This window comes from Canis aureus, chromosome 5, assembly GCF_053574225.1.
Source record: "Canis aureus isolate CA01 chromosome 5, VMU_Caureus_v.1.0, whole genome shotgun sequence".
Taxonomy (NCBI): domain Eukaryota; kingdom Metazoa; phylum Chordata; class Mammalia; order Carnivora; family Canidae; genus Canis; species Canis aureus.
In genome coordinates, this window is record NC_135615.1 from 32,178,389 (window position 1) to 32,190,308 (window position 11,920).

Genomic DNA, 11,920 nt, shown 5'->3' on the forward strand with positions numbered 1-11,920 from the left:
CTTTCTATTCTGAGCTACTTGTATGTGCCAAGGTTCAATACAAGATTAACAATAGAAAGCGAAGGTATACAGAGTTACTTCATCTTTGGTGTACAGTACCTCATTTACAGAAAATGGCCCCAAAATATTTGCCAGATGAAATAATTCTAGAATAATAATTGTGTTCCGGTTAAAATAAATTCTGTAAAGGAGTTTTGTTATCTTATCCATGTAGAATTCTCTAAACTCAGCACAGGTTTTATACTCTTTATATTATTTAAATAGGAAAAGAAGAAACAGGAAGTTGAACTGAGCTGAATTATCAGATTAAGTTCTTTGTTTTTAATAAAAACAACAACAACAACAAAAAAGATAAAATAGGGGCCCTCTATGAATTTACTACAACCAAATAACTTTTCTGATTTTTTTAGGTATTTCTCTTTTAGTCTTTTTTAGACACATTTTATACAGCAATTATAATATGATTCACCTAATATGAGCACATTTCGCATTGTAGAAACCGGACAAACTTTTTTTTTTTTTAAAGATTTCATTTATTTTTTCATGAGAGACACACAGAGAGAGGCAGAGACACAGAGGGAGAAGCAGGCTCCCTGTGGGGACCCCGACATGGGACTCGATCCCAGGGTCCTGGGATCACTCCCTGAGCTGAAGGCAGAGGCTCAACCGCTGAGCCCCCCAGATATCCCCTGACAAACATTTTAATGAACTTTTATTCTTTTGTTGCTTAGATGTGTCATACTGTAATTATTCACTTTTATATTGTAGAAAATTCAGAACTTTTATTTTTATTACTATTATGAGTACACCATGAGAAAGATCATTCCATATATGTTGAAATTATTATCTTAGAAAGAGTCCCCAAAATAGAGACACTGAATCAAAGGCTATGAACTTTTAAGATTCTTGTCAATTTGGTTCCTCAGGTAAAGAATATTCTTAAGTAAACAAGGCTTGTTATCACTTATAGTCACATCAGCAATGTAACTGAGCATTCATTCCTTACTTATAAAATTTAAAGGTTAAAAAAATACCATTTGTTTTTAACATGAGTCTTTTGAGCAACTGCGATTGTTAGTCCTCTGTGTCAAATCAACTGGGTCACAGGGCACCCAGGTACTTGGTAAACATGATTCCAGGTATTTCCGGGGGTGGGAAGGATGTTTTTGGATGAGATTAATATTTCAATGGATAGACTATGTCAAGTAGATTACCTTTCCTCATGTGAGTGGGTCTCATCTGATCAGTTGAAGGCCTGAATAGAACAACAACAACAAAAAAAGCAGATTCTTCAATAAGTAAGCAGGAATTCCTCTTGCCTGATAGCCTTTGAACTGGGATGCCGGTTTTTGCCTGCCTTGAGATGTGAACTGAAATGTGAACTCTTCTTTGGGTTTTGAGCCAGATAGGTACTGAACTAGAACTACACCTTCAGCCCTCCTGGGTCTCCAGATGGCAAACTCATCCTGCAGATCTTGGGAATTGCTGGCTGATAAAATCACATGAGCTGATTCCTTATAGTCTATCCATCTATCCATCCACCCATCTATCCATCCACCCATCTATCCATTCATCTATTTATCTACCTATCTACACACTCACACATATATACATATGTACATCCTTTTGGTTCTATTTCACTGGAAAGCCCTAAGACAACAGCCTCAATCAGCTTACTGCATATTTGTTCATTAATTATATTTCCTTACTTTTGAATGATATGTTTATGTTCTCTGGCTATGTATGTATGAGGGCATTCTTATTGATTGCCATGAACTAAATTCTATACATTTTTGTAATACTTTCAGTAAACTTTAACTGTCCTGACCAACCTACCTTCCCAAAATCTCAAGAAATTCTATCAGAAACACTAATTTTTTTAAAAGATTTTATTTATTTATTCATGAGAGACACAGAGAGAGAGAGAGGCAGAGACACAGGCAGAGGGAGAAGCAGGCTCCATGCAGGGACTCCAGGATCAGGTCCTGGGTTGAAGGCAGGCGCTAAACCACTGAGCCACCCAGGGATCCCCCTAAATTTTAACTAAAACATGAAGAAGTTCTGATTCAGAAAAAAAGAAAAGGATGCATAACTAGAGTATGGTGAGCATGGCTTTTCTTCCTCCTGGTCAAAAAAGAAAGAAAAATGAAAAGCAAGTTTAATGTGTTGTGCATAATGAATCAGTTGCTCTTTTGGTTTGTGTCATGGCCAAACCCAAAGGCTGGCTGCGAGTTCTCCCGCAATACATTTGATTTCTGCCACTGCAGAGCAATTTGATAGGAGCATGGAGTTCGTTTTTACTTGTACTGGAGAGATTCTAAGTCTTGTGAAGGTGATCGTCCCGAGGCATTGGCAGAGGAGCCGGTTTCAGGGCAGAAGGTCTGCCCTGAGCTCCTGTGCAGGTGGGCCTCCTGCCCTCGGCCATCCACCTCTTACAGCTCCAAGCTTCTAGAAATAAGGACACCACTGCTTCCATCTGGAACCTTCCTGTGTATCGCGGTTGCCTGTCCCTACTGTGTCGGTTGACAGGACGTTTGTGCCAACCATGTGCTCTCTTCTCCACCTTGGAAGCTAAATGAGAAATAAAATCACTCTGCAACCAGCAAGAACAGTTTCTGACCTTGGCGGTGGTTCTTAAGGATTTATTTAGCCACTTCTGGTTTTCTAGGCAAGAATTTCCTTGAAACACTAAAAAGATCTCCACGTTTACATAAATCAGACCAAAACAGTTCCTGATCTTGCTCACTATCGTTCTGCCTGTGGCTGACCACGAGCTCTGTGTGTCAGGGATGTGCAGCCCGGGACCCTGGCCAGAGCACTTGCTCCCACGCTCTCTCCCAGGCCCTTAAGTACATTAGGGGAGGCTTAATTGTCCTCAACACACACACAGAGGGTCTCTACATTAAAAGGCCTCAAAACCCACTGTCTGAACTAAAAATCCTAGCACGCTTTGCTGTCTAAGGCTCACTGGCTGAAAAAAAACAAAACAAAACAAAAAAAAATGAAAGCTGGGATGAAGAGAGTGGAAAGAGATGGGATTCTAGCCCTAAAACCCAACTGGCCAGTAAGTGGCCTTAGAAAGTGTGATCATTCATTGTTGTCTCCTGACACTAAAATTAAAACTATTATTATTTCCCCCACTTAATGGTTTAAGTTTAACCAACCATTGTAAATATTTTAGCAGGCAAAAAAAAGGGTTTTCTTAATAGGAACTCATTCAAAATATAGGATAGTAATTAAAGGAAACCACTGGTGTTTACAGTTTTATACTCCCCCTATTAAAATGAGCGAGGTATGAAGAAAAATGTGTGTCATAAGTGGAGATTATGGTCACTGGAGAGAATTATCTATTTTAAGCTAAATATAAATAATTCATGTGTTTCCCATAATAACACGTGCAATCGGAGATATTCGATATAAATTTATAATACAAAGAAACTGGTATTATTACTAAAAGGCAATGATAAGAATATTTCTAATTTCCATTGTCTACCACAAAAATGCTGGTAATTATTTAGGGTGAGAGTTTTTTTTCGTTTTGTTTTCTGAAATTATTCTAACAAAACCACTTCCTTTAAAGATGCATGATGAAGTGTGAGCCTCTGCTCACTGCAGACACATCTGTGCAAAATTGCTAAGAGACCTCTTCGAATGTCCCATTTCTTTTTTAAAGTGCACATCTTCTGCTGTAATGGTCACTGCTAAAGTGCTGCTAAATTTGCAGGAGAAAATGTTGTACAGAGCATCAGTTTAGGGAGGAAATGACAATGAAGCCCCTCAGAAAAGATTTTAAAGGAATATGATTGTACTTACACGGCCTCAGGTATTTTCTTACTACTTTTTTTGTGTCACAAAAAAAGATTTGAGGTTGCCTTAATGGAAAACCTAGATAAAAACAAAGACCATTAACAGAAAATTAAACAGTTTAGGGTCCAGTGGCTGATACTCAGAGGCTTCTCCAGGAAAACCTTAATTCCAGATCATATGGCTGCTCAGGGCCACACCTGCCAGGGAAAGGCGGGGCTGTGATTGGGAAGGAGCTGGGGCGGCGATCCTAGGCCCTCAAGTCACTCCAAACATCTGTCCTCGATTCCCCACCGCCCTTGTCAAAGGGAAGACAGGGGAAAAGAAACGCCCTGGACAATGAGTCCACCAAATGGAGATGCTTAGCAACCATGTCCTGCGTGTGATCATGGGGCCCAGGACCTGCAAGTACAGGCTCCCACTTTGCCTCAGGAGGCCCCTGGCCCCGGGTGGGAGGGGGGGAGAGTCAAGTCCTGAGCCACAAGCACAGCCTGCCACAGAAGAAGTCACCTGTGTGGCAAGAAGCCGCCCTCAGGCTTACTGGGAGGTGTAGGGCAGTGCAGGGGGTTGCACCCTCCTCTCCACCCGCCTGGCTCTCCTTCTCCACCCTTCTCTCCAGCCCAACTGCCAAAGGCAGCACCCTAGAAGTGCCAAGCTGAAGGACATCTCAAAGCCACCGGGTTCAGAATGTTCAAATCATTCAGGGTCTCAAGTCTCACCAGTTCTTCTCACCAGGTGGCCAGACGAGACCGAGGAAAGCACTGCCGAGCACCCATTCTGGTCCCTTTCCAACAGCTGCTGGGTACCCGGGGACAGAGGGAGGGCAGTCTCATGGGGAAATCTTCGGGGCCTCTTCCACAGAGCCACGGATGATGTCTTATGTGCTTGGAGCCTCTTTTCCTCACCTGGGAGCTGCGAGGACCACAAGTCCCCGGCCGGCCTGGTCCCCCCTGCACGGTTGCACATCAGTCCTGCCCTACGTGCGCCTCTCCCCTCATCCCTCTTCTTTCGGAGTCTCTACCTTCTGCGCCTCTGATCACATCTGCTCCGGGTCTCAGGCTTTCTGCGGCTTCTCCTCATCATCACGCGATGCTCACTGATGAAACCAATGACAGTGTGCCAGCAGGCTCTGAATAAAGCCAGGTAGCTTCCACTGTCCCAGTCCTAACTCTCCAACCAGCTTTGTGACCTAGAAGAAACCCTTTCCCCAAATCGGATATATTGTTCATAAACAACTGGTCTCTTTGGATTATATGTTGGGTAAGTGACCATCCTGGTGAACTCTGGGGCTCGCCCAAGCTAACATCACATTCATTTATTTATTCACTAATATATTTATGTGGTCAACAAATAGTTTTTTAACACTCGTTCAGTTTGCGGCACTGCTCTGAGTGCTAGCAACATGGTCTAGGATGATAAAATACATTACTGATAGATTTATTGATATACATCACATCCATGCATTTATTTACCTATATTTTTATATAAAATGACCTGTTATCCACCCACCCATGAGCCCACTGTCTCCAACATGATATTAATATGCTTCTCGAGAAGAGGCACAGAAACTGCATCTCCTTGTTTACAACCCAAGAACCCAGCACATTACCTTTTGCTTAATAGTGAATATATGAATGTTGGTGTGCACTCACGTATTTATTAAACAAATACTCAAGCCATGTGCCACAGTGTGCTTCAAATGGAGCCATCACAAAGCAGGCAAGAGCCCTGCGCTCATGGACTTTACATTTTATAGGGGAAAACAAGGAATGTGAAACCCAACGAAGGAATAAACACCATCAGCACAAACTATCAAGTAGTTAGGAGTACCAGGAGTTAAGGAAGTGAGAGAAGTGTGAACGCAACAGTGACTCAACACCACAAAGGAAGGATGAGTAAAGGGCTATAGGAGGTGAGTGCTGACCTGAGACCAGACTGGACAGAAAGAGCAGCAAGCTTTGAAGATAAAGGAAAGCAGCATTTCGGTAAAGGGAAGAGCCCACGCAGAGGCTAGTGACCGGAACGTATGCCATATTCCAGGAAGAGAAAGAAGGCCAATGGACACAGCAAAGTCAGAGAGCATGACAACATCATTGTGGACAAGAACGGCTTCTTGAATGGACTGTAGACAATGAGATGCTTCTTTACTCATTGGCCTACTAATCCTTTCAAAATATGTCAGATAGTGCAACTCTCCTCAAAATAGTCCATGTTTCGGCTCTTGGAATAAAGACCAGAGTCCATTCAACATAGGAGTTTGTAATGCCCTCTGCTCCAGACCATCTCCCTCCAGCCATCTACAGGCCTCCCTCCTTAATGTCATCATCAAAACTTCTTTAGAGGCCTTCCTAGACACCTGTCCAAAATAGAGCCCTTTCTTTTATCACTATCCAGCATCCTCTCTGGTCTATTTTTCTTCATAGTCCTTACCAATGCCTTGGCAGTTAACTCGTTGGTCGTTTGCCTATTTACTTGCTCTCTGTCCCCTTGCACTACAATCCATTATCTGACACTTGGTTCTATAACCACCACCCAGAATAAGTCACACACAGAATGGGTGCTCCATAAATACAAGGGAAAGAATGAGTAAAATAGTCGATGCAACCAGAACCCGTTAGGGATACAGAAAGCCATTGGATCAGCTCTGATGAAAGGGAGTGATATCTTGGATCGAAGCCAGTGGTAGAGATGGAGAAACATGGTAGAATCTATAGGAAAGATAGTCAATCAGACATGGGGAATAATGGCAACTAAAGAATTCGGAAAGGCTTGTAAAAATTTGGAGTTTGAACAACCAGAGTGAAGGTGGGACTGTTCACTAGGAAGTGGGGACTAGAGCAATATGCTTTTCTGTTTATTTTCAGATTTACGCTTTTGTTTTGATTGAGTTTTTCTCTTGTCCATAATAACCTGTGCAATATATTAGCTCAGTCAAAATTGCATGCATGCAGTAGATTAATGACTCTGAAGCTTATAAGAGAAGTCATAACTAGAAATATAAACAACAATCATGTACACGCACAAAGATTTTTTTTTTTTCAGAGCCGTGCAGGTAAATGAGTTTACTTGGGGGGAGAAAGCAGTTAGAGAAGAAAAAGAAGCCAAGAATCTATCTTTCTGACATTCAGAATTTGAGAAAATGAGGCAGACCCAGCAAAACAGACTCAGAAGAAGTAACCTATAAAGCGGAAGAAGAATCAGGAAATAATAAAAGGGTCTCAAGAGGAAATGTATGGTCGACTGCATCAAACGCTGCTGTGAGCTCAAATAAGAGAATTCCAGGGAAGTGAACATTGGATTTTGCAACACAGAGAACATTGTCGACCTGAGGAGAGCAGTTCCTTGTGGAAATGTAGGGACAGTAGCCCCTGGAAGGTAAACTGTTAAGTTTAATATATGGATAAGAGGAAGGAATGCTATCTCTGTCTCTGATCCATCTGTCCTTCTATCAATCCTTCCTTCCTTCCTTCCTTCCTTCCTTCCTTCCTTCCTTCCTTCCTTCCTTTCTTCCTCTCATCCATCCATCCATCTGATTATCTATCCATGCCTCAGGAGGAGGTACTGGCTTAGAGAGACAAGGATGTCTAGTCTCCTATTAGGCAAGAATTGTTTAAAGTGATGGGTTTCCATGATCATTCAGATATATCTGATAAGGAGGCAAAACCCAAGGAAGAGATTAGGCTTGATCTAGTGACTAGGAGATTGTCAAATCCATGAGAGTGGGTGGACTCACTGAGGGAAAGGCATCTTGGGAGGAGCGCAGAGGTTCGTGAGGGAAAGCCCAGTGGTGAGGGATAGACAGAGGGGTGAAAGGACCCAGAGGGTAACTGTAAGCTTTTAGCAGAGATCTAATTCAGGAACCAGGCTGACAAACTGCAAGAGTACATCTCAGAGGTTATTTGAGCAACTTCAAGTCAAGCTGCAGGACGCATGAAATGAAAGTGTCCCCCATTGTGACTTGTTATTGCAAAAGAATCATCACATGCCTTCGGGCTGTAGCCTTGTAGCACTTACACACACCGGGTGACCCAAATGTGGCGTCTTCTTGCTCTATGACTATTCCAGGGGTGGGGGTGGGGGCAGTTTCTGAGATTTCCAGCGGCGTGACAGCCCCTCAGGAGGCCTGACCTGCCTTCTTTCTGACAAATTATAAGCTGTTCTCCTCTTGAAAGATCATAAAGGCATGGGATGAAAAGTGCCTGGAGAGCTGCTACATCAGGAAGCTACTTGCAAGGCTTTCCTCTAAAAAAAGATGTGAAGTTTGGAGGAAGAACTAAAGCTCCTCCTAAAAATTCTACTTTCGGGTGGGCTGGAGAAGAACAATGGACCGGATTCCATGCTGGGGACAATATCTAGTTGTCTCTCCGCAGTGAATGGAAGCTCTGGAGCGCTCCCCCCCCCCCAAACGATGACACCTTCTCTCAGTGTCATCCTGCCGAGCCCGGCAGGTTTCTGTCTCCTCAGAAACCACAACCGGTGGTCCTTAGACACTTCTCTGCAAAATATGCCATTTCAAGCAAAGAAATAATGTCTTCCCCTCAAAAAGGCCGATTGAATAAACCCGGACAGGTGAGGAGTCCCTCAAATAGATAGGTCAGTTAGCAAGTCACCACTGGAAACCAACTCAATGAGAAGGTTTCACGTTCAGAAATAGGGTATTGTTGAAAAGGATGCCCGAGAGTCGTTTTCCCAAATCAGACTGGCTTTCCAAAGTAACTTAGATTATATGAGTGAAAAGTGTGCTCATTAGCAAAACCTAAATCAAGGCCGACGTAATTATACGGGTGACAGCGCTATCTGAGCACCTCGAGCTGCCCTGATAAGCATCTCTGTCAACTGGAACTGGAGGGGCGTGCGGTGAAGCTGCTTGGAGCTGCAGACATTTGTGATTTTTATAACTAGGTAAGAAAGGTAAAATGTAATTAATTTGAGCATCTATTGGAAGAATCACGTCCTGATTCCCGTAGACACTAAGGCAGCCACTTCCAAAGAAAATTGCCCGGGTTTGACTGAATCACCACTACTCAAATTCTAGGATGTTCTTGACACCTAACATTACGGTCTACCGTTCTAGCTAGCTCACTGGCCCTCTGTAATGGCTGAAATATATTTGGGTAAAAGTTAACTGATACGACTACAAATAGATATATATGTGTGAAAAAAAAAAGATATATATGTGTGGATCAAAAGTTTGGATGCAAGTTTTACAAAACCTTGGAGTTTTTTTTTTTGTTTTTTTGTTTTTTTTTGTAAATAATGGTCACATATTAGAACCTGACAATTAAATGGTCAAGGAGATTAAAAGTTCTCATCATGTGTTCGAAACCGTGGGGTTTTTTTTTTTCTATTTTAACTCAGATCTTGACTAAAATAATAAAGAATTGATTTAGTCAATGCTATTTGATTTCTTAGAACTTCAGCAACTGGAAATTTTCTTAGCAGAACAGGATTTCCTGGTTTTTGAGAAAGCCGCAGAGATCAAACACACATCTGGAACCCCGGCCCTCATGTGGGGGCAGCGGCGCGATCATGCAGATTGCTTCACTAGTGTTTGGTTTCCACTGTCTCTTCCTCTCTTCTCCTCGTTTACTGGAGAAGGGCCTGGGATCCTTCGGGTTCTCCCCAGGACACCAGAGACAGTTCTCTCCACGGGCTCCTTTGTGCGTTTGTTTCGATTTTGCTTCTGATTTGTCGCATGTTGCTTTTTTTCACGGAGAAAAACGTAAATGAAACTTTCAGACTGAGCTTTTCTCTTTTAGCGAAAGAGGAAATGCTTCTCCTGGTCCTTTAGAAATTTCCCTTTCGTTGCACCCTAAGCAGTCAGCCACCAAAGGGGAAGACTGCAGGATGTCAGCAAACAGGGTACTGGGGAGGTTGCATGCTCCTGGGCCTCGGGAGCGCCTACTGGAGCAAGCTGCCGAGTGGCGGTTCATGCTGTGTGTCATTGGAGGAAGTGGGCTCATTTATCTCTGATTCATTCTGGGTATTTTTCCTGGTATAATGTAAGCTCTGAGCAGACCACATCTCAGCACCATGGCCAATCAGAGACAGGTCTCTACCAAAAGATCCTATTGGGAAGAGATGTCTATCGCTTGGGCCATGGATAGACCTCAGAGTTTCTATCTCAATTCCAACTCCCTGCCCTCGGCCCCAAAGCAGTCTGTGATTATGACAATGCAAAATGACACTTGGGAGTGGTGACAGCTATCAAACCCATGTCTAATCTTTCTAAGAAGAAAAAAGTCACATTAGGATAAAAATTGTTGACTTTTCCGTTGCAGAATTCCGTGGCACTCAGTAGTATCCGCGGACTTAGGATGACAAGGCACCCAGCATACACACTGCTTTCATGTCCTTGAGGCAGTTGCCTTAGACTCCTTAAAGATTGCTTCTGTTCCCTAATTTTCCTACAACTGGGTGGACTGGGATGCCCAGAATATGGCCTAATCTAGATCTACCCCAAAACATCCCCCCTCCAGGGGTGTGTACGGGTGTGAGTCTCAGATTCACCTGGCACAGCCAGGTTGGTTTTTTCAGCAAGGCTTACTCACTGACCTTTCTCTTTATTTACAGGTGACAGATACTCATATTGAGTGGCGGGGCTGGGGTCGGGGGGTAGGTTGTGAGTCCTGACCTGCAACTTGTATTAATGTTCACTCAAGATCAAAACAGTCATTTACTGAGATGAGACCTGGCATGAAATCCTACCAAGGATCTGGAGAGTTTTACCCCCAACCAGCACACATTTGCCATCACCTGCTCTGAGCGCAGGGCCGTGGGGTGATAGGATGCTCGTCCCCATGGCTGCTCACAGCAGACACACCAGGGAAAGGACCAGGCAGGTAGCAGGGGGGTGATTAGTTCTTCACACAGCCTGAGAACCCGTGTAGGTAGGACAATGACATCCTAAACCCAGTCCCTAGACTATGGCAGGTGCCAGACATCACAAGGACTATTTGCATTTAAATTTACTACTTTTACTAACAGAAAAGACTGAGGATGTGCATTTGTTCTGACCCAAGGAGAACAGTGCTACGACCAAGAACAGCCATACTTTGGCAAATTAACATTTTCAGTCATCACCGCAATTAAATATTTAATATTTATTGACTAAGTCTTTTTATTTTTTAAATCTCCAATTTACCATTTATATTCTCCTTCACAGTCATGGAAACCATGGAATCCTAGACAGATGACTATATAACCATTTTCAGAATTAAAAGTCAGATTAAAGAAGTCCAGAGGCAAGAACCTCCACACATAAACATGTCACATTTAGTTGATCATTAGAAAAGGGAAAAAATTATTATCTCATAACGAAATTATGGGAAGACATAAAATTCACTCGAACCTTTTAACCCCAGCCAAGATCTGACACAAAATGCAAAACCAAGGACACGTAGAGGATTTTTTTCTAGCTTATCAAGTTGCCAACAAGCATCGCAAAAGGGTGCTAGCTAGTTTGGTGCTTACAATTTTAAGATCAAGTGTCTGGATCCCATATGGTTGACCGAGGACTCTTGGAGAGGAGGGAGCAAGATGGCCTGGGAATGGGCGCAAGAGATGCATTGTCTGTGGAGAATTCAAAATAATGAGAAAACCAGCGAAAAGTCGGTTCGCTGTCTATTTTGCTGTGAGCAGACAACTGCACGGACTATCAGTGGTCCAGTTCTCCTCATGGAGAGGACCTCCTCTCCACGGCAGCGCCCACCCCCAAGCCACTGGCTAATCTGTCTCCTGCTGCGACATCGTCATTGACAGGAGGGAAATCCAAACAGGTTTTAAAACATTCGCCCACATTATTACTTGCTGATAATCATCAGTTGCTTAAAGACACGTAGAAAATCTCCCTTAACACAGACAAATACGAAATAATACTGGATCACAAGTACGCAGTGTGTTGATTGTTATCGTCCACTGTGGTTCAGGCTCGGGTGATAGATTGTCAGAAGGACCAGAGTAGAAATGGAAAGCAGGTGCCTCCAGAATGCAAGGGAAACCTGCCACTGTGTGACTGAGCACATTCGGTATGTCGGGTGAACTTGGTGTGGAACGCAATATTCGAAATGTTGCCACGATGCTTTTCTCTGCTTCGTTGGTAAAAATAACATCTCGT